Raw genomic sequence first — 19,265 nt, forward strand, 5'->3', positions numbered from 1 at the left:
CTTTTATCTGGCGTTTATATTTTAGTTCTTTTAAATCCTTCCTCCTAAGTCAATTTTCTCCATTCTCTTCCCTGAATTCCTTCTACACAAGAAGTTAGCTTGCTACTGCTCCTTTAGGAAAATTGTTGATTTGCTGTTATGAAAACATCATCTTTCCTTCAGTAAGCAGAAAATCCAGTCTATAGTCAGATTGATTACAATGCCCAGCATCGTACTCTTCATATCTGGTAATATGGATCCACAGTCCACTGCAGGAAGTGGGATTTTAACTTATGGCTAACTAGCGTATTATCCCAGTTACATATACAAAACCACGCTGAACAAATATAAAAGGGGGTAAGTGACACAATCTCTTCTTGGTTCAGCCTTTTATGCCACGTTCTTCCATATTCTATAGGACCATAGGAAACTTCCGTTTTCGCTAAAACAATGTGGGGGTAGTGTTCTAAAGATTGTCCAAAACAACCCCTGTAAGCACAAGTTACAAAACTTGAATCAACATGCCTTTTCCCAACTCCCAAATCTCAAAAGGCTCAGAGCTACTATAATTTACTGATCATTGCAGGGTCATGTCCCACTGAATTTTAAAAAATTCTTGGACATTGGCTCAACACATTTTTTTGCCAGTTTCCTCTTGTTCACATACCATATTTTCCTCTTGATGTGTCCAACAGGAAAGCTAAAACTTTAAGAAAAAAGGAAAAACCACCCAGGCAGCCCTTAAAGAGACAGAACATCATTTATCACCTGTAAAGACAGATTTATAAGAAGAGGGCCCCCTCTGTTCCTTTAAGACTGCAAAACAGATGGGAAGTGAATGGACAGTCAGAGGGTCAAGAAAACTCATGGGAGGTGCTGCTTGTCTGCTGTATGCATGTTCCCAGCATAAGAAAGAGGTCAAGATTGTAACTGCATGGCTGGGTGCTGGAAAGGCCCTTTCTTCAAGCTGTTACAAAGACAAACGCTGTTCTTCTTTCTGCTGTCAAACTGTTATAAATATTGGTTTGTCAAAAGCCCTTCAGTGGCTGAAGTTTTTAAAAAAGGCAGAACAGGAGAATGAATCATGTGAATGATTCTTAAACAATTAGCTCATTAGTGTAATAAAAGCACTGCAGGACTGGAGAAGTTTAAATGGAATTTATAATAGTTCATATAGTAAATCCATGATTCATTAAAAATATACAGGCTTAAAATGCAAGCTTGCAGAAAAGCTAGCGTACCACTTCATTACTGCTAGCCAGCATAGAATGAACAAAGCTGCTAACCGAGGTAACATCATAGTAAAACTAACTTTTACTGTTATCAAATATGTTTCTCAAATCTACTGTACCATGCAAGAGATGCAAATATATGGCAAGGTTAAATGAATACTTCCTGTAAATTTTGAACTTCAAAGTATATTCACTGAGATTGGATAATCATGATACAAAAGTATTAATCACATTTGTGGAGAAGACTTGCTTTACAGAGCTAGGAAGATAAAAACAGCACTATGATGTTTTACTAGCTGGAGCCCAGAGCGACTGGCAAAAAGTAATCAGTTTTTGCACTAAATCACTTTTCCAGCCCTTGAAAACAGGCAGTTCATTTTTGGGTGCTGCTGGAATCCTGGTATTCTTGGTGGTATGGGGAGTGGTGGGAGGAGGTGCTCTGCATGGCTGATAGAACAAGTGAGATGCTATTATAATGATGGATTACTGATCTTACTTTGAATAGTTAGCATCTTCTTAGAACCCTAAACCAAAAGCAAAATATTTAGCACATCCATTTTATATATATACAAATATAGCCAGATCTCCAGGAGCTGGTTTAAACACATTCTAGTTTTATGGACATGAGCTCTTCTATGACCTCCTGATGGCAAACCGACCAAGTACTTTGTTTAACTAGACCATAACAGGAAAAACATCAGGGGAGTCTGCTTCCTCACTATAGACAGAGAATCTAACATTCTCTCTTTTCCTTCTTGTTTCAGGGGAGGATTCAACTAAAGGACATTTAGATACCCCAGCTTGTATGGTTAACATGCTATAAAACACTGCAGGAAATTGATGCTAAGAATAGAGTCTAGCTAGAAGACGTATAATCATCATCACTCAAGTCAATCTAGTTACCAGCACTAATGATACTTTATTCTCAAATCATATTTGAGTAAAGTTATCAACCGCCACTTAAGATGAGCCCCACCTTTACTTCATGCTAGGGGCTGGCGCAAAACCAGCAGTAAGAAAGCCAGCTTGTCTGTAGACATTAAAGATACTTTCACAAGTACTCAGCATTGCCATTTTATTTTAACATAGCTAAAAACGCTCTTAGAAAAAAAAACCCACCATAAAACATGAATTGTGCATTGTATTGATGAAAGCGTAGGCTACTAATTAATCAACGTCTTGACCCACACCGGCCTGAGGTCTGCACATGAGCCCTTCTCAGCTAATGAAACTGTTTCCAGCAACACATTTTCCCCTCCCCAATCAAATAGAACAGAAGCTGACTGTATTTCCCAGAGCAGTCCCCAGGGCTCTATAGACTGGCAAACATGAAGTTATCGCCCCATATCTGACAATGCAGGAGCATAGTATCAAAGCTGAGATCGCTAGGCTGAGGTGAAAATGACAGCTACTGAGACTTTTGATCTGACACTAGTTACGTTTTTGAGAACTTGTCACGTGTCAGGTCTCACAACCCTATAAAAGGGAAAGTAATTAATGCCACAGCACTACCATAAACAGTGCTCAGAGCCTACCACAGGTTTCAAAATGTTCATTAAGCATAGAATTTCCAATGAAAACTGACAAAATGAGAGACCGAATGGAGCACACAATAGATGTGAGGCTTGGTCTACACTACGCATTTAAACCGATTTTAGTAGCGTTAAACCGATTTAACGCTGTACCCGTCCATGAAGCCCTTTATATCGATATAAAGGGCTCTTTAAATCGGTTTCTGTACTCCTCCCCGACGATAGGAGTAGCGCTAAAATCGGTATTACCATATCAGATTAGGGTTAGTGTGGCTGCAAATCGATGGTATTGGCCTCCGGGCGGTATCCCACAGTGCACCACTGTGACCGCTCTGGACAGCAATCTGAATTCGGATGCAGTGGCCAGGTAAACAGGAAAAGCCCCGCGAACTTTTGAATTACATTTCCTGTTTCCCCAGTGTGGAGCTCTGATTAGCACGGGTGGCAATGCAGTCCCAAATCCAAAAAGAGCTCCAGCATGGACCGTACGGGAGATACTGGATCTGATCGCTTATGGGAAAACAAATCTGTTCTATCAGAGCTCCGTTACAGAAGACGAAATGCCAAAGCGTTTGAAAAAAAAAATTTACAGACTACACAGTGCTATGTGACAAGCGTAATGGGAAGCAAGAGACTCAAATGGACACTCATGGAGGGAGGGAGGGGGTACTGAGGACTCCAGCTATCCCACAGTCCACAGCAGTCTCCGAAAAGTATTTGCATTCTTGGCTGAGCTCCCAATGCCTGTAGATTCAAACAGATTGTGCGGCATGGTTCAGGGAATAGCTCATCAATGTACCCCTTCCCCCCTACCATGTGAAAGAAAAGGGAAAAAAATTGTTTCTTGACTTTTTTTTAATGTCACCCTATGTCTACTGAATGCTGCTGGTAGACGCGATGCTGCAGCAGTAAAGAGCAGTATCCGCTCCTCTCCCCTCCCCGGTGGCAGACGGTACAACATGCTTGATAACTGCTGAATACCCCTGGCTGGCCTCAGGGGCGCCTGGGTAAAAATAGGAATGATTCCTGGTCATTCCCAGTAGATGGTACAGAACGGCTGGTAACCGTCCTCATCATAGCAACTGGGGGCTGAGCTCCATCAGCACCGCTTAATGTCCTGCCTGGACTGTCATAAAATGAGGGGAAGGCAGCCTTCCGCTGCTATCTCACTAACAAGTCACTGTTTCTTATTCCTGCATTCTTTATAACTTCATGATACCAATGGGGGGGACACTGCCACGGTAGCCCAGGAAGGTTGGGGGAGGAGGGAAGCAAGGAGTGGGGTTGTTGCAGAGGCACCCCCCATGAATGGCATGCAGCTCATCATTTCTGCAAGATCTGACATGGAGCAGCTGTGCTCTCCGATACACTGCTTCTCTAGTACACTTGCCCCATATTTTAGGCAGGACTGACTATTTTTAGAAACCATAAAGGAGGGATTGACTCGGGGAGTCATTCCCAGTTTTGCTTTTGCGCCCCTGGCCAATCTCAGCCAGGGGCACCCGTGATAGCAGCAGACAGCACAGAAGGACAGATAACTGTCATCTCATTGCCAAATTACACTAGCAGCAGACGGTACAGAAGGACTGATAACCGTCTCTGCTATCATGCAAAAGCAAATGAATGCTGCTGTGTAGCGCTGGAGTATCGCCTCTGTCCGCGGCATCCAGTACACATACGGTGACTGTAAAAAAAAGAAAAAAAAAGCTGAACGGGCTCCATGGTTGCCGTGCTATGGCATCTGCCAGGGCAGTCCAGGGGAAAAGGGCGCGAAATGATTGTCTGCCGTTGTTTTCCCGGAGGAAGGAATGACTGACAACATTTACCCAGAACTACCCGCAACAATGATTTTTGCCCCATCAGCCACTGGGCTCTCAACCCAGAATTCTAAGGGGTGGGGGAGACTGCGGGAACTATGGGATAGCTACGGAATGGCTACCCACAGTGCAACGCTCCGGAAATCGACGCTAGGCTCGGACCACGGACACACACCGTCGAATTAATGTGCTTAGTGTGGCCGCGTGCACTCGACTTTATACAATCTGTTTTATAAAACCGGTTTATGTAAAATCGGAATAATCCCGTAGTGTAGACGTACCCTTAGTCATATTGCTTAATGCACGACTGGAAAGTGCCCAGATAGTACAGTGATGAGGAACCAACTCAGAATCAGCTCTACAATCGGGAAAAGATTTAATTGTGGAAGGAAACCTGTCGTTTTCATTTCCTGTATCAGAGTAATATGCCCGTTAACTGGGGAGGGAATAGGTGAAAAACAAACTAAAAGCAGACCATGGACACTATGTGATGACTCATCCAAATACATATAAGATTTAAATTCCTACAGCTGATGCACAGACAACTTCTGTGACTAACCATATTACGAAAGGCAATTACTTGTGTAAATCCCAGTGCACAAATGTGAATATTGATCGTTATAAAAACCAAGTGTTAGAAACTGCCCTCATGGCAGGACCAAATATTGTCTAGACCATCCCTAATAGACATTTATCTAACCAACTCTTAAATATCTCCAGAGATGGAGATTCCACAACTTCCCTAGGCAATCTATTCCAGTGTTTAACTACCCTGACAGTTAGAAACTTTTTCCTAATGTCCAACCTAAATCTCCCTTGCTGCAGTTTAAGCCCATTGCTTCTTGTTCTATCATTGGAGGCTAAGGTGAACAAGTTTTCTCCCTCCTCCTGATGACACCCTTTTAGATACCCGAAAACTGCTATCATGTCCCCTCTCAGTCTTCTCTTTTCCAAACTAAACAAACCCAATTCCTTCAGCCTTCCTTCGTAAGTCATGTTCTCAAGACCTTTAATCATTCTTGTTGCTCTTCTCTGGACCTTCTCCAATTTCTCCACATCTTTCTTGAAATGCGGTGCCCAGAACTGGACACAATACTCCAGCTGAGGCCTGACCAGCACAGAGTAAAGCGGAAGAATGACTTCTCGTGTCTTGTTTACAACACACCTGTCAATGCATCCCAGAATCACGTTTGCTTTTTTTGCAACAGTATCACACTGTTGATTCGTATTAAGCTTGTGGTCCACTATGACCCCTAGATCTCTTTCTGCCATACTCCTTCCTAGACAGTCTCCTCCCATTCTGTATGTGTGAAACTGATTGTTCCTTCCTAAGTGGAGCACTCTGCATTTATCTTTATTGAACTTCATCCTGTTTACCTCAGACCATTTCTCCAATTTGTCCAGATCATTTTGAATTTTGACCCTGTCCTCCAAAGCAGTTGCAATCCCTCCCAGTTTGGTATCGTCCGCAAACTTAATAAGCGTACTTTCTGTGCCAACATCTAAATCGTTGATGAAGATATTGAACAGAACCGGTCCCAAAACAGACCCCTGCGGAACCCCACTTGTTATACCTTTCCAGCAGGATTGGGAGCCATTAATAACTACTCTCTGAGTACGGTTATCCAGCCAGTTATGCACCCACCTTATAGTAGCCCCATCTAAATTGTACTTTCCTAGTTTATCTATAAGAATATCATGCGAGACCGTATCAAATGCCTTACTAAAGTCTAGGTATATCACATCCACTGCTTCTCCCTTATCCACAAGGCTCGTTATCCTATCAAAGAACGCTATCAGATTACTTTGACACGATTTGTTCTTTACAAATCCATGCTGGCTATTCCCTATCACCTTACCACCTTCCAAGTGTTTGCAGATGATTTCTTTAATTACTTGCTCCATTATTTTCCCTGGCACAGAAGTTAAACTAACTGGTCTGTAGTTTCCTTGGTTGTTTTTATTTCCCATTTTATAGATGGGCACTATATTTGCCCCCTTCCAGTCTTCTGGAATATCCCCCGTCTCCCATGATTTCCCAAAGATAATAGCTAGAGGCTCAGATACCTCCTCTATTAACTCCTTGAGTATTCTAGGATGCATTTCATCAGGCCCTGGTGACTTGCAGGCATCTAACTTTTCTAAGTGATTTTTTACTTGCTCTTTTTTTATTTTATCTTCTAAACCTACCCTCTTCCCGTAAGCATTCACTATACTAGACATTCCTTCAGACTTCTCCGTGAAGACCGAAACAAAGAAGTCATTAAGCATCTCTGCCATTTCCAAGTCTCCCGTTACTGTTTCCCCCTCCTCACTAAGCAGTGAGCCTACCCTGTCCTTGGTCTTCCTCTTGCTTCTAATGTATTGATAAAAAGTCTTCTTGTTTCCCTTTATTCCCATAGCTAGTTTGAGCTCATTTTGTGCCTTTGCCTTTCTAATCTTGCCTCTGCATTCCTGTGTTATTTGCCTATATTCGTCCTTTGTAATCTGATCTAGTTTCCATTTTTTATATGACGCCTTTTTATTTTGTAGGTCACACAAGATCTCGTGGTTAAGCCAAGGTGGTCTTTTGCTACATTTTCTATCTTTCCTAACCATCGGAATAGCTTGCTTTTGGGCCCTTAATAGTGTTCCTTTGAAAAACTGCCAACTCTCCTCAGTTGTTTTTCCCCTCAGTCTTGATTCCCATGGGACCTTACCTATCAGCTCTCTGAGCTTACCAAAATCTGCCTTCCTGAAATCCATTGTCTCTATTCTGCTGTACTCCCTTCTACCCTTCCTTAGAATTGCAAACTCTATGATTTCATGATCACTTTCACCCAAGCTTCCTTCTACTTTCAAATTCTCAACAAGTTCTTCCCTATTTGTTAAAATCAATAGTTACTTGGACCACAAATCAGTAAAAATCTCTCTACAACAACATTCATGTTAAATTTCATCATTAGAAGAGAAAATGTCTGTCTGAAATTATAACAAGAGAAATGTTTAGAGATAGGACTGATACCATGATTCATCTCTGCTTGTCAGGAATACAGATTAATTGCTTAAGTGCTCCTGCTCTGAAAGACAAGATGTTACTTTATTCTTTGTCTTCTTTTTTGTTTGTATTGTCATATTAATTACTATACTGCTCTCTTATTTTATATTGCCTTCCATCTTGGAAGCTAGGTGAAAAATCACCATCACAATACTAAATAAGCTGGTGACCCTACTGTCTTAGGTCCTTTGGGGTCTGATTAATATATGTCACAGCTTGATAGTGGTTGACTCATCCTTCTTTGATTCATCTACCTGCAATAATTTTGCATTTCTACAAACACTACTACTTATACATCATTAATGGGATCTTCATGCAGGTGGTATCTGTACATATAACTGATCAGTTTTTTTTAAACTAGCACCCAACATTCTGTTTCCATACTTGAAACATGCAGTAACTTTCAGGAAGAGATTAAATTTAGTAAATATAACACCAGAACAACATGCATCAAAGGATAGATCATTGGACTCAGACAAGATTAATAGGCAGCAAACATGCCTTCAGTCCTACACCAATTTATCATTCTCTTTCTATGTTGACTTTAAATGATAGTCTTGGTCTGCGAAGAATGTGCTAAACTTTATGAGGATCCGTTTTTGAACCTGGATATTAGTGCCTGGCTCTTCATCAATAACATTAAGAAACCACAGCGCTCGGATCTTTGCCATCTGGGATTCTCAAGTTAAGAAAACCATCGCTCCATCAGAGGAGGTTTACAATTGATGTATGCTCTCCCTTGAGGATTACTTCCCTCTTTGAGAAGATGCGGCTCTTTAAAGCCCTTTCTGCCATGACACAAAGCAGGAGCTACCTTATCTGCACTTTGAACAAACAATCCTACACATTCCTCTAGCAATTGCTTTAATTTGTCAGTTTCACACAGCCGTCCAAAACGAAGAACTGTTAAATTCAAGTTGCCTTCGCTACCAAGAAGTACATTTGCTTTAGATGGGCTCATGCACTGGGCTACACTGAATTAAGAATAAGGCAAAGGTGACTAGGTAAAAATAATGGCTATCTGCTCTATAACTGAACAGAACAGAGTAGGAACACTAAACAAAAATAGCTGAATATACTTTAATCCTAAAGATAACAATCATAGTCAGTGTGCATGTACAAACTATACATATGCTCTCTCTCTCTCGTGCGCACACACACATCCTCCCCACAATTCAGCATGTATATGGGAAGGGTTGTGACGAAGCGTGTCATGTTGCCTCTAACATTTCCACCTTATCAGATACAGATGGTGTAGGTGAGCATTCAGTTTCTGGCTGAGACTGAGGCATAGATGAGGGTGCACAAATAAGGAATAAATCCAGAAAAGATTGAGGGGGAACGAGTGGAAGATAACAGCCACCATAACTGAGGGCATAATCTGACTTAAATTTGCAGGTCTTTTTAGTTCCTCAGCTGCTTTAGATGATCAGGTAGCAGGGATAGCCAGGACTGCTGTTTGATCTGCACCTGTTCAGAAGGTTACAACATTTTCAGATGCAGATCTCACTACTATCATCCTTGCTTTCGTCACTTCAAGATTAGACTACAGCAAGATGCTCCTTAGGAAGATACTTTAGGGCCATTAGGAAACCTGTGCATAACGCAGCTGGTTGCAAAGTTACCATCCTGTTTTCATTCAAATCTCTTCTAAAGCTCACTTCTTCCATGATATTAATTAGTTCTAAAGATCCCTGTATGTTCTTCCTTCCTCTGGATTTCCAAGTCCACGTCTTCCTCATGTCCATCTTTTAGAATCCCTTCTGGGGACTTTGGGACCCCACAGTAAGTGCTTACAGAATTAGACCCTTTATCTCAGTCTTGCAGAATCCAAATATATTGCTGGCAATAAATATTTTAATCACCAATATAAAATACAAATAATAGTGGCCGACTCTCTGTAATCTGCATTGGTTATCTATTGGTTTCCAGGTGGGCTTTAAGGTGTTGGTTTTGCCCTACTCATCTGGACCCTTCCACCCTGAGAGACTACTCCTCCCCCATGGTTGTGACCAGTAGAGCTGCTAGAGTTTTCTCAGTCCTTATGTTAAAAGGGGGAAGATCCAATTTAGAAGCAAAAGAATCTGGAGCAAATGGAGTCAGGAAAGCCAAGGGAGGACAGGATTTTAAGGACATATCAACAGATCATGAGATGTGATCAGGAAGAGGTCACTAGAAACTTTGTAGTCATCTCAGTGGAGTGAAACACAAATATGGGATAGTCAGCTCCACGCTCTAAAATTAGTTTCATGCAGCATTTTCATTCTGCAGCTCGTAGCAATGAGGAAAATAATGTCACCATGCCGGACTATGCTACAGCAGCCCCCAAATTAGTGCTAATGGACTCTGGCACCCAGCTCCACTTAAATGTATGACAATAAAAATAAGTGTGTCTTTAACCACACTTTGCTATAAGAGGACATTCCACAGACCCCAGGAACACCCTTATTTGAGTGGAATCTAACAAATGGCCATACATGACCCATAAACTCCAAATACTGGGTCCACAACAATCTCTCTATTTTAATTAGCAGTCTAATCTGGTGAGAAACTGTACATAGATTTGCAGCTGAACTAAGATGGCATGCAAAGGACATCCAATATTCAACCAACATAAATCAGGCACACTAAAAGGACACTTCCAAAATAAAATGCAACAGAGGCTTAAATCCAATTCTAATGAATTCACAACACAGTAAAAATGTAATACAGTGACTTCAACAGGCAACAAATCCCAGTGTTAGCCTTAGATATAAAAAGCAGAAGAGTTTTTTGGAACACTAGTTTAGTTAGTCTTGATACACTTTGACCTTTAGAAGAAAATAATTACAGCTAATTCTGTGCATCAAGATTACATTTTAGAACTATGACAGAATTTAAGAAAATCGCCCTAAGGTAGGAATTTCTTTTTCTGCACATTCAACTGCCTTCCTCCATTTCAATAGGCATTTGTGCAGAAAGAAGTGCTGACTAGTCTGTGACACCTGCACAGGTGTCAATGCCTTATGTGCTGACAAACTGACTTGGGGGCTGACCCTTCCACAGTCATATTTAGTTATTTAAGAGTCAGGTTTCCCTCAGTATTCTGCTGATCCCACACCCCCCTTCTGTGCTCCCTGCCACTACTCCCACTCCACAAAGAGGATCTGCATGGGGGTTTATTTCTGTTTTAGGGTTTTTGTTAAAATACCTGAATTATGAGGGAGCAGAATGTTGGATGAATAGCACACACAGAACTGCAGGGAGACGCTTCGCATATTATGTAATTCTTATATTCACATATACTGTGCAGAAACTGGATTTTGAAGAAAAGTGGTTTGTTTGTTTTTTTAAGCAGCATTCATAGTTAAGCTCTTTAAAAGAAAGGACACCCTGAAATCCATATTAAGTTTCTTGGAGCAGAGACCGGGGTGAAATCTTTGCACTGACTTCAATGGGGCCAGAATTTCACTCCGGATCTTCCTCTTTGCATTGAAAGCACTTAGCATGTTGTGGGTGCTACTACAATATATGTCTATAGTCGCTTACGGAGCTTCAGAAGTGAAAGAGACCCTCATGCACTGCTCTGTGTGGTTATTTTCCAAATGATTTGCAAGATCTTTTTCCTTTCGACTTACAATATAATAATAATTTATAGTAATAGTTACTTATTGAAATTGCTTTGTAAAGCCAAACCTTGTAATCCAGCTGTGGTTAAGAATTTGGCCAGGTAGCTAAAGCTTCACGGTCATTTCTAAGCAGTGCAAACTGCTGAGTCAGAAAGAGTAGAAAATAAGAGGCAAGCCCAGACAAGTGCTGTATCCTCCCAAAGGAAACAAACCTAACTTCCGAGAAAACAGGCCTGATGCCTGGACAATGCATAGGCATCAAACAGTAAACAGAGACCCGACACTCCTGCTTGCTGAGCCTTCTGAGTGCTGCCACAAAGGCTGGACGTTGCCATCTTGTGGTAGAAAGCTGCACAGCAACTTAGCTGCAGCATGAAGTTCATGTTATTTAGGAAATTTACTTCGGCCCTTTATATTTTGAATTATTTTGACTGAAATTCTAAAATTCTATTTCTGGGACCCACTTCACTGGGAAGCTCAATGACAAAGAACGTCTATGTCAGGAAGCGTTTGGTTGGAAGATGAAAGTCACCCTCAGAGCACTGATCTTCTATACACTTCCAGATTCTGTCTGCTAAAGTAATTGTCATTTATTTTGTTTGAGGAAACAAAATACAAAATCAAGGGAATTCTGCATTACAGTGCAAGATCAAAGTCATTCACCTGCATTCTTTTCTTTACCATGTAGGATACAAATCTGTGGTCTGATTCTGGACAACACCACTGCAGAGATACAGGTTCTTCTCATTAAACCAGCAGAAAAGGTCTGAAAGCCTGCACCAAGGTCAGACCCTTTAGCAATTACTTACCACTTTTACTGGTGTCATCAAAAAGCTTTTGATGGCAATAGGACCCAGTAACCAACTAACCACAAACAACTCCCTAAGGACACAAATACACTAGCAGGCCTACAAGTTTTAACATTTTGAGTAGTTATTTGCTCACTTTAATGTAAAGTTCAATAAGGTCAACAGGGAAACAATATACTGAAGTGTACAGCATTAACTAGTTTAATGAAAGTAAAATAAAGTAGAAATGGAGGAGAAATCACTATGTATGTGTAAAACATAATAAAAGATCACCGCATATACTCGTTCATAAGCTGAATTTTTAAGCACCAGAGAAAGGGGTCAGCTTATGAATGGGTAGAGAGAGGGAGAGGTGGGACACGGCCCCTCCCCCCAACAGAGGAGCAAGGAGATGCAGCACAGCCAGCAGAGCCAGAAGGGAAGAGGCAGGGCCAAAGTCTCTCTGCTTCTGGCCACGCTGCTCTCCGCCTCCGAAGCAGCTGCAGCTCTGGGGCTGGCAGGCTGTACCTGTGTCGCTCGGCCCTGCCTCCCAGAGCAGGCTGTGGCCACCATGCCCGGGCACCAGAGCAGGCTGCAGCCACGCTGCCTGGTCTGGCCTGCTGGAGCAGCTCCAGCCAGGTCAAAGACATCCTCCCCCAGCCCTCCCCAGATAAGGTGGGAAGGGATGGGGAGAATGTGGGGGTCCTGGGCTAGGGGTGGTGTCATGTGGGGGGTGGTCACAGGGGTTACTCCCCTGACGCTCAGCTTCTCCCCCCAAAAACATTTCCCCACCAGTTGCTGTCCTGGCCCATCAGGGTAAGCAGCTGGCATGCCAGAACACTTTGTTTACTTAGGTTTACCTCCGTGCCTGCAGATGGTCAAGGTAAACAAACCATCTTGGCCCCCCCGTGGCTTATCCTGATGGCCCGGGAGCCAAAGTTTGCTGACCCCTGAATTATAGGGTCGGCTTATGAACGAGTTCTAAAAATTTTCCATTTTTACTTAACTGGGGTGCGGGGGTCAGCTTATAAACGAACTGGCTTATGATTGAGCATATACAGTATATATTCTATTCAAGAAGATTCACAGACTAGCCCTTTTCCATGCTGTAACCGTACAGATAACAGTATGTCAGCTCTTCTTCATTTAAACAGAAATCAGGCTAGAACTTTAACAATAAACACAAAAGTTCTCAGTGCAGCTGTGGCCTTAGGCATTAGTATGGATTTTACTTTGCTATCAATAGATGCTACAGGACTCCTTTCGTGCCCAAAGCAGAGACTTAAAAATGAAGGTGACAACAGGAGGGAGGAAGACACTGACAAGGTGCTCTTTTATGAGTGCAAAATTTACTTTATATAACGTTTTTAAACGTTACTGCTTTAATTCCTACCCCTCCATACCAATGCTAGTAGATCCTGCACATAAAGTACAGATTTAAGGAGCGGTCACGTGTGAATCTAAGGGTCGCTATGGAATCCATGTTTCTTAAGTGAAACTTACTACTGTGCCACTTGGGCTCCATCTGAACTACAAATACAAACAAGTCAGAGGACTCAATTACAAGACAGTTGCATTTTTGTTAACAGACGGGACTTCAACAGCATCCTACAGATAGGCTAAAGATTTGGATGTGTTTTTAGTCAGGCTACAGAACACAGGTAAGGTCCTATCTATGCTACGAATCGCAATCATGTTGTTAAGGAGCTAGGGGACAAGTGAGTTGACAACAGGTCCCACCAACTGCTGAATCTGTAATCCAGAAGCATTGCAAATGCCCAATTAGACCGGGAACAAGACAGACCTAGACCACTCATGCAGCTTCCTCCTGTTTGCAAATATTACACAAAATAATGAGCATGTCTAAAACTGTAGCTTTCCGGTGGCAAAATGTTAGTGTTTTGTTCAAGGTAACACAAGTCAAACTTCTGCGTCCATCTATATACAAGGCATTTTTTAAAGACATTATATTAAAGCACATTTCCCCCAGTCAATTACTTTTCTCTCTCTTTGTCCCCTTCTTCCCGGTGTTTCTGGTCCTAGGACTTCACGTTACTAATTTAACACTATTTACATGCTAAATAATACGGCTATTTGGCATTTCTCTGAAATGAATGTACACATGCGTGCACACACAAGCATACTTCCCCCAACCAAAAAAGATCTTCAGTACAACCTTCAGAACCATCTATATTTTATACAGTTAGTGCTAAGCTGTGTAAGGAATCATTTTATGAACAGGCTTTGGAATGTCTATAAATAAAATGTGGAAAGTAACATACGGTGAAAGTGTTAGATTCAGGGCCTAAGTGATATTAAAAAAACACATGGAGAATTAAAAGTTCCATTCCAGGATTTAGATTACATGCAATAAAAACATGCATCAGATGAGAAATGTTGTGATTTATATGTAGTCCCATTATGAGGCTGTGTCACCCAAGCTAGAATACGTAACATGCCATCAACTGGCATCTCAGGGCAAAACCAAACGAAACAATAAAACACTTTCAATGCTTTGGTGTTAAAAATGTGACATAGCATAGCAACACTGCTTGACTTTTGTTATCAGGAGACAAGCCCTGACAAGTCAAGGGTATTTAAATAATCTAGACTTCGTTTACAAGTAGACCTTAAAACTACGAAGCTAAATCTCAATTGGTGAATTAAAATCCATTTAATGAGTGTGGATTGCGAGAGTGAGGATTTCCTTTCCTGAAGTAGTGGAGTTCTAACTGCCACTTCATGCTTAAGGAGGAGATTACTTATAGGTTCCACCGAGACTTCAATGCCGGGTGTTATCAGAAAGGATCTCTCAGGTGTATAAAAATTGTAACAAAGAAAAGCATTCTCTGTACACTAAGGAGAAAGCCAAGAAATCTTCTCTCAATCATCTGCTCATAAAATTAGTACCACTTAGCAATAAAAGCATGCATGAGAGTGAGGAGAATATTTCTGAATTGACTGCAGAGCCAAGCACTGATGGTTTTAAAATCTTCCCAAAGGTACAATAAAACAGAACATGTCAGAATACATCATCTTTCACTGTAACTGTGCACTGGATGAGGGTTAGTTAATTAAAAAAAAAAAACAACACTTGTGGTTAGTGTCTGAGACCTGCAAGAAACACACTTGGGAATTTTTTGTTGCTACATTTTATTTTATTGAATATAAACTACTGGATACCCACTGCTATTCATGAACTGAATTAATAATATATAAGTAAGGCCCTACCAATTTCAAGCAGGGCTTTGGAGCTCCGGCTCTGCTCCAGCTCCAGGCAAAAACCTGCAGCTCCGTCCTCTGCTCCGGAGCTGCTCCGCACTCCAGCTTTGGGCTCCGCTCCAAAGCCCTGATTTCAAGACCGTGAAAAACGTGTCATGGACTGTGAAATAAGCCCTGCCCAATGAAATCCGATCTCCGCATGCTGCTGGGAGTGCCCCACCTGGGGGGTGGGGAGGGACAGGAGTTCCCCTTATCCTGTTCTCGGTGGGGAGATCAGAACCACCTCCAGAGGCAGCACACAAGTGAGGGTGGTACAGCCCATTTCTGTGCTGCAGCAGACCCGGAGCTGGGCTCGGGGTTTCCGCACCGCCGCCTCCCCCCCACGGCACCAACCAGGGCTTCTGCCCCCCACAGCTCCAGCAATGGCTCAGGCCCCCCATTTTTCCAGGGGCCCCCCAAATTGGCCAGGACCCCTGCGTTAATCCACACTGGCCAGGACTAGCAGCTAGGAGCCTCCAGCTGAGACACTCCCAGCAGCTCCAGAGGGATTAGACCCACCTCCATCTCCAGGAACCTCCTCTAGCTGCAGGAAGCTCAGTGGTTGCTGCCTTCAGAGCCTAGCTCTGAACCATGGTTACGACACCGTGAAATTTCAGATGTAAACATCTGAAATTGTGAATTGGACTAATTTTAAAACGCTCTGGCTGTGAAATTGACCAAAATGGACCATGAATTTGGGAGGGCCCTATACAGAAGATTGCTATGGCCACAATTCATCTCTCTCTCACTGCAAGTCTTGCTTTCTGTTTCAGATATCTTGTGGCAAGAAACATCAGTCTATTAAGGCTCTGTCCAGTGAATGGAACTGGAAACCAGAATGGTCTGAGGTATTTTACACTACTAAACTTCCATAGCTATCGTATGTACCAAGCTTTTAGCTTTCATAATATCTTGCTTCCACTTCTAAGCATTATGTAAATCAGCAAAAATCCACCGATTCATCTCTGAATACACTGGTCTACAACTTTTGAGAAGTCGTCTGCTTCAGAGATAAAATGTGATATTTATTATGTATTTTGATGTGCTGAATTCAAATATGACAATTAAAACAACTGATTGGCTACTGTTTCTAAGATATTTAAGTTTTTACATTTTATGTCTATGTCTATTGTGTAGATAGAGTTTTAATCATAAATTGTAAACCTAGGTCTTTTCATGTGTTTACGGTTGCTTTACATGATCATATTTCACCTGTCCTGTTTATGTAACACTTTAAAAATCAGTAAAAGGGTTCTATAAATAAAATTTATTATGAAACAAAAGGCAGAAAACTATTATGTACATAGTTTAGTCCTATTCAGTGTCTACTCGGCGCTTCTTGGCTTGTCTCTTGTATTCATTAAATGGAGCATCTCTTGTCACTGTCCAGCAATAGTCTGCAAGCATTGATGGACTCCATTTGCCCTGATAGCCTGCCAGGAGATTCCACTGCTGTAGTCTGGAGCCCAACAGCTCTGCCTTACTCTTGGGTAGTTCCAAATCCCTGACAAGGTCACTCAGTTCACCCTGGGTTATGAGATAGGTTCAGAGGAGGAGGATGGGAGAAAATGTGGGTCCTGTGACATTGATGGTTCAGGACCAGAAGTTTCATCCTCTTCCTCTTCCTCGTCTGATTCAAGTGAGAATGATTCTGGTGCATCAGGAACCGGCCGTCCTTCTCCGTGGGGTACTGGGCGTATAGCCGATGGAATGTTTGGATAATGCACAGTCCACTTTTTCTTCTTTGACACACCTTTCCCAACTGGAGGCACCATGCAGAAGTAACAATTGCTGGTATGATCTGTTGGCTCTCTCCAAATCATTGGCACTGCAAAAGGCATAGACTTCCTTTTCCTGTTCAACCACTGGTGAAGATTTGTTGCACAAGTGTTGCAGCATATGTGTGAGGCCCACCTCTTGTCCTGATCTCCAATTTTGCAGCCAAAATAAAGGTGATAGGCTTTCTTATCCATAGTGGTTATATTGCGCTTTTGTGATGCAAAAGTCGCTTCACCACAAACATAGCAGAAGTTATTTGCACTCTTCACACAAGTACGAGGCATCTCTGCTCACTTTGGCTAAACAGAAATGTGTCCCTTTGCAAAATCAAATACTGACAAATAAGAGAGCACGACACTGTATGATTTCTAGAGCTGATATAGGGCAATTTGTTCAGCAGAGTGATGTAAGCTTCGTCATGATTGCATCATCCATGACTTCTAGGAACAACATGATGCAATTCATATCATGTGTGATGCAACACCAGCTTCAGATTGCATCATTCATTGTTTTGCCTAAAAAGCAAGTACTGTCCAAACCCAGTCATAGATTTAGTCATAGATCCAGTCAAAGACGTATTATAGTCATTTATGGTTTAAATTGAGATCCCTTCCCTTTATAACTCACTTATCCTCTGCCATTCCCAAATCAAGGTCGTATATACTGACCCAATAGCATATCTTGAAAACTACAGCCAATCAACAATTTTAAGCATCATTTTCGTTCTGTGACCCAGAATTAGTAAAGTTGGACTACACTTATTTCAGGAGCATTTTGGCTGTAGAGCAGTGATATTGGTGACATCAGAGCAGAATTTTCAGAAGCCTTCTGGCTAGCTTTGAGCACTCAGCAGCTGGTCTCCAGTGATCTCACACCATCCATCAATCTCCTCACTGGCTGTTCCCTACTATGATGACCTGCCACTATAACTTCCTTGGTCACTTTCTTGAGGTTATTTCCATCTCCATGCCTCACATGACCAAAGCACATAAGTTTGTGTCTATTGATTTCTAACAGCAGGGTCTGCTTCCCCCAGTAATCTTTTTAACATTAACAGTCATCTTCCTTTCATTCCTCGAGATACACAAGAGTCTTTGCCAGGGTCACCTCTTCAAGGCTTCAGTTTTCTTTTTGTTTGCAGCATTAATTTACCAAACTATCTAAGCATTATAGTTTTACAAAAAATACTGCTTATTTTCTAAAAAATAATATCAGCTTTACAGCAGTGAATATTGAAGGATAAACCAGTGCTAGCAAAGAATCATGCGATGAGCCGAAGCTTTTGCAAACAAGAAAAATAATGTATAGGTATTAAAGCAGCAAAATGAGAATTAAAAGGACAACATTTACCAACAGAAAATGAATAGGACCCCTCACTAATAAAGGAAATAATTTCTCCATTAAACACTCATACTTCTAGTTTTTCTTTACACAGCTTGAAGGCAAAGAGGAGAAACCTGGGCAAGTAAGAGTAACATTACAGCAGGACTGACAGGACTGAAGCAATACTGATACTTTGTGTTGATAGACAGGTGCCAACAACCAGAATGCATCTCCAGATCACTGCTATTTCACACAGATGCTAAGAAAAAGAAAGAAACTAAAAAGATATCGACTAGGCCACTTCAACATCCAATAAAAGTTCTCATTCTCTGTAATCCTAAAATACTACAGCAACACCTTGTACAGAATCTCCCCTCCCCAAATTATCTACACTTTTAATTTAAAGACAACACTAGGTTCTCAATGTAATCATATGGATTGGTGGTGTCAACAGCTGGTCCTTCTAGTAGCCTACAGTTTACAATGAGCATAAAGAATTTGTTTTTATATAGCATTGTCAGCTATCATAACCTTTTGCTAAAGAAAAACAATGTATATAAACTAGGAAACTACGGCAGTAATTATATGCTCAGCTATCTACAAGATTAGAACTGCTTGACTAAGTGAGGGAATACTGACCAGCACGCTAGGCCACACTCGATATCCTACACTACTTACACAAAAGCTATGTTAAAAGAAAGTTATGTAGTTGCGAAGTCCAGCACGTGAAGTTAGGAAATGCCAGAATTAACGTTTCCTGTGACCTGAATTTGGCCCCTTTGTGCATATGCACTATGACACAGTCTTCAATTATGTGATCAGACTTTTTTGCACAGTACATTTTCCTCCCTTCTGGAGGTTCTGCTCTGCTTGCAGGCTGCTGGAGCGAGGTACGGGGCACAGCGAGTG

The 19,265-nt window shown here is 41.7% G+C and overlaps 1 protein-coding gene across 1 annotated transcript in view; it reads right to left on the reverse strand.

Annotated features, from left to right (window-relative positions):
- The window catches only part of OPA1 (OPA1 mitochondrial dynamin like GTPase), an 81,136-nt gene that overhangs the window by 11,614 nt on the left and 50,257 nt on the right, over positions 1-19,265 (reverse strand).

Source organism: Gopherus evgoodei, chromosome 9 (genome assembly GCF_007399415.2).
Source record: "Gopherus evgoodei ecotype Sinaloan lineage chromosome 9, rGopEvg1_v1.p, whole genome shotgun sequence".
Classification (NCBI taxonomy): domain Eukaryota; kingdom Metazoa; phylum Chordata; order Testudines; family Testudinidae; genus Gopherus; species Gopherus evgoodei.